General features: G+C 35.0%; 1 long non-coding RNA gene across 1 annotated transcript; it reads left to right on the top strand.

The window, feature by feature from the left end:
- The first annotated feature begins 330 nt into the window (after nt 1–330).
- LOC131804748 (uncharacterized) lies at nt 331–1,213 on the top strand. The gene is made up of 3 exons (XR_009343255.1): nt 331–547; nt 662–901; nt 959–1,213. It is a non-coding gene; the product is annotated as an uncharacterized LOC131804748 (long non-coding RNA).
- Nucleotides 1,214–5,211: the final 3,998 nt, after the last annotated feature.

Here is a 5,211-nt window from a genome sequence, read left to right as displayed (position 1 = left end):
TAACATGGATAGACGGACGAGATAGGAATATATACTTTCCTATGCAAGAAACCAATATTTCGAGGTGTTACATAATTTTTAGTCCAATAAAACTTATAATACCCCCAACAAATAGTGTTGTGGGTATAAAAAACTAACTATTATCACACCAAGAAATGAGTTATGGCTGCACAGAGTGAGCATGCCCGACTTCAAAACCTAATTTGTGAGCACTTTGAGTATTTATTTTAAAATGATTAAAATTCTAAGCATAGAAACCATAGGTAATTTTTTTTTTTTTTTTTTTTTTTTGAAAATGTTGAAACATATTGACATTCGATACATGAATTTTGAATTGATCGGTACAAAGTCGAAAGCATATTCATATAATTTGAAAAAAAGGTTGACAAAATGAATTATCTGCAACAATTTTAATTTTCCATAAGATGCATCTATATGCATTTGCTGCATTTCATTATGATATCGATTTCAACACATGCTATACCCCAACCATCAAGGATTTACTAATAAAATCTTCAAGCGCTTGATGGAGATGATGCTGTAATCAGTGAGTATTAAATAAAATATATATTTGAAAGCTTCTATATCATATAAATTGTGTTGGGAGATCATATCAATGAAGACTTTATGCAATTTAGTATTACTTTTATTTTACCCTCAGCCATATGACTATTATCATTATAACCTACACCACAAAGTGGATGTCTTTGTGCATTTGCTTGTAACATGGAGAAGGAAGCTTGATGGGCCCATATTCACTTTTGAGAATCTTCATAGAATCACTTTCGGAGTCGGTTTATGCATGTCAGTCCGATTTATGCAGGTCATATTTATTATCCGATTGATATGAAATTATCCAAACAATATCTGTTTGGCCCACGGACGAACCATATTTAAATTGGTGAGAATCGGTTAAAATTTACATATATCTCCCATATATATCTTCAACCGATTTTAGGTTGACTTTGTACCAAGTGGCCAATATCAGTCCAAATGTCCTGAATGTCGGCATATCCGGCCGAATTCCGATTTTACGGTTATTGTCCACCATATACTTAATATCAGCCCAAATTGGATAGATTTTTTTTATATTCAACCGAATGTTTAATTTGACTTACAATATTGAAGGGTATATTTTGTAATATTTTTTTCAACTTACAATACAGATTGGGGTTATTATATACAGATGTCTGCTGTATATTTAAGGGTTGAAATGGATCAACAAATAAAAATGTTACTGATTTTGCAGCCGTTGATCTATGACATAATTTCAAAAGAAAAATCTTTCAAAATGAATTTCGACACAAGAAGACTTCAAACATATTGTATTGTTCTATCACATGGTCGGCCCTGCACAACTATAGCCTTTGCTTACTTGTTATACCCTCCACCAAAAAAGTATGGAGGGTATATTAAGTTCGTCATTCCGTTTGTTACTCATCGAAATAATCATTTTAGACCCAACAATGTATATATATTCTTGATCAGCGTAAAATTCCAATATTCGGTATTTTGATGATTTTATCAACATTTTTCAACGAAATTGTCTGAAAATCTACACAAGGAGTTCCTTGTGGGTACTTTATACCTCGACAGAGAATTATCTATATAGGTCCACGATATCGTATAGCCCCCATATAACGGTACCGCCCAATATTCGGTATTTTGATGATTTTATCCACATTTTTCAACGAAATTGTCTGAAAATCTACACAAGGAGTTCCTTGTGGGTACTTTATACCTCGACAGAGAATTATCTATATAGGTCCACGATATCGTATAGCCCCCATATAACGGTACCCCCGATAATCGGGATTTTGATGATTTTAGCCACATTTCCCAATGGAATTATCTGAAAATCCACACAAGGAGTTCCTTGTGAGTACTTTACCCCCAGACATAGATTTGTCTATATAGGTTCACAATAGCGTGTATCCCCCATATATCGGCACCTTCCGATATTAGGTATTTTAAAGATTTTAACAGAATTTTCAATGGATTTTATATTTTCTAATTCGTTCCAAATGGTGGAGGGTATTCAAAGTTCGGCCAGGCCGAACTTACTGCTTTTTTACTTCTTTTTAATATAATTCTTATCGAAGTCATATCATGCACTATACAGCAATGTTATTTGATACTAGAGGTACAAAAACCTCCGTCAATTTTTTTAAAAATCTATTCAGAGTTGGATATAGTTCCCAAATTGTGACTACTCTTAAGTCATGATACGTATACAAATAAGGTTCACAGTCGGTATGATCTACTTTACATAAATTGCAAATATAAACTTTTTTGTTACGGAAGCTCTACTAAATAGAGGTGTAGGGAATCACATGGTCGTCCCCGCCCGACTTTTGACCTTTTCTTATTGGTTTTATATGGTCAAAACGTGCCTCATCGAAATAGGCCCTGGGTCTCTTGGGACCAAATCCGTTTCAGGACATTTGGGGTCGATCTAGGGGTGTCCGTCCGTCCATCTGTCTTACTGGCTGGAATCCGACTTGGTCTGAATTTGATACATAGTAATATGATCATCAAACCTAGATCGAGTTCCGAGATGGAATCTATTACCCCCACAAAGAAAATAATTAACCTCATAGAACAAAAAGTATCATCCCTTTTAAATTTGTTACCTCTAAATATTCATCGTAGACCCCGAATGGCCGTCTGTAACTCCTCTAAATAAGAATACATAATCATGATCAGGATAAAATTCTAATTCGATTTAACGGTACCACCCGATTATCGGTATTTTGATGTTTTTTGGTATTAAGGGTTTGTAATATGTTCTACTTCTGGCGGCTGAACATAGTCTGTATAGGTCCATGTTTTCCTATAGCCCCCATACAACGGCACCTCCTCAAATTTGGTATTGAGAGCTTTTAACGTGTTTCACTTTCGATAGCAGAACATTGTGTATACAGATTCACGTTTTCGTATAGCCCCCGTACAACAGTACCTTCCGATATTCGGTATTTTCATCAATTTAGACCCATTTATAAAAAGAATTGTTTCAAACTTGGTGTTAAAAGTTTAGTAAAACCCATTATACTTCTGGTGGACGAACTTAGTCTGCATAGGTCCACGTTTTCCTATAGGCTCCATATCACGGTACCTCCTGATATTTAGTATCTTGGCAAATTTAGAACACATTTTCTATCGGATTAGTTGGTATACATAGTAAAGTTAGTGCACATGTTCATAACTACTTCCTTATAACAAATTTACTTCACAAAACTTATAATAAAAAAATTTTAAATTTCTCATAATTACAACTGGTACCAAATTTAGTGAATTTTATACTTTTGACCTATATTATTCGAGTTTTCTAAAACCCATTCGCCAATCACACACACCATCAAAGATTCTTAATACAATTTACGGATTTCAAGCTTTATCTCTTCTTCAAATACCATTTTGTACTTTTCGTACTTATATAGTACATATATCCAAAAGTAAATCGCAACTCAATTCTATACATCCCCTCGCCCAAACTCAAATTGTACTAATTTTAGTACCAATTAGTTCAGTTATTACATTTAGTACACTTTTCCACCATACATCCACTTTCCCAACTCAATTGTAACAAATATCAAGATTATTTAGCTCAATTTGTTCACATAATACCAAATTGTTCCAAATTTAGTGCTTTTTATTGCTTCCACAAAACCTTTGGTACATCTATCCTACAGTGTCTCTCATTCCACATTTGACAACATGGGATATCATTTAGTTTTTTAAAGGTGGCTTTCAGTTCGAATTTCCGAAATTGGCGTCTATCCTACTTCCGTGAATCAATAGTGAAAAACATTTGAAATTTTACGATTTTTTCCACCTGCCAATCTTTGTCACAGCATGTGGAATATCTCATATAAGTACATGATGTATTTTTATGCCCTCCACCATAGTATGGAGGGTATATTAAGTTTGTCACTCCGACAAAGTATATATATTTTTGTTAAGCATAAAATTGTAAGTCGATTTAGCGATGATAAAATTTTTTTCAAATGTTTATTATGTCTGCAGGACTTTTGGTATTGAAAATGGTCCACGTTGTGGTATAGCCACCATATAATGGTACCTCCCTATTTTCGGAATTTTGATGATTTTAGCTACATTATTCACCGGAATTGTACCAACTTTGGTATTTGAAGTTCGAAATGGATACTACAGCATATACCAGAAAATTGTCTGTGCGGGTCAACGCCTTCGTAAAGCCCCGAAATCGCGGCACCCCCGATATTCGGTATTTTGATGATGTTAGCGACATTATTCACCGGAATTGTTTCAAATTTGGTATTTGAAGTTTGTAATAGATATTACACCCTATAACAGAAAATTGTCTGTGCGAGTCAACGTCTTCGTATAGCCCCTATATAAATGTACCTCCCGATATGATTTTTGATGATTTTAGCGACATTATTTACCAGAATTGTTTAAAATTTGGTATTTGAAATATGAAAGAAAATTGTCTACACAGGTCCACGTCTACGTATAGTCCTTATATAACGGCACCTCCCGAGATTCGGTTTTTTTGATGATTTTAGCGGCAATATTCACAGGAGTTGTATACAATTTTTCGTAATGGATACTACAGCCTTTAACAAAAATTGTCCGTGCAGGTTCACGTCTTCGTAACGCCCCAAATAGCGGCACCTCCCAATATTCGGTATTTTGATGATTTTTGGCGACGTTATTCACCAGAATTGCTTCACCGGGGGCCTTCGTAAGGCACCTCCCGATATTCGGAATTGTATTGAATTTGGCGACATTATTCACCGGAATTGTTTTTAATTTGCTATTTGAAGTTCGTAATAGATACTACAGCCTAAGACAGAAAACTGTATGTGCAGGTCCACGTCTTCGTATGGCTCCCATATAAAGTTACCTCCCGATATTCGGTATTTTCATGATTTCAACGACATTATTCGCCGGAATTGTTTCAAATTTGCTATTTGAAGTTCGTAATAGATACTACAGCCTAAGACAGAAAACTGTATGTGCAGGTCCACGTCTTCGTATGGCTCCCATATAAAGTTACCTCCCGATATTCGGTATTTTGATGATTGTAGCGACATTATTCACCGGAATTGTTTAAAATTTGGTATTTGAAGTTCGCAACTAGTACTAAATCCTTAGACAGAAAATTGTTTGTGCAGGTCCACGCCTTCGTATAGCCCCCATATAACGGTACCTCCCGAAAAGTTCGGC

The sequence above is a fragment of the Musca domestica genome, unplaced genomic scaffold, assembly GCF_030504385.1.
Source record: "Musca domestica strain aabys unplaced genomic scaffold, Musca_domestica.polishedcontigs.V.1.1 48, whole genome shotgun sequence".
NCBI lineage: Eukaryota > Metazoa > Arthropoda > Insecta > Diptera > Muscidae > Musca > Musca domestica.
This window is presented reverse-complemented; position numbering and strand designations above follow the sequence as displayed.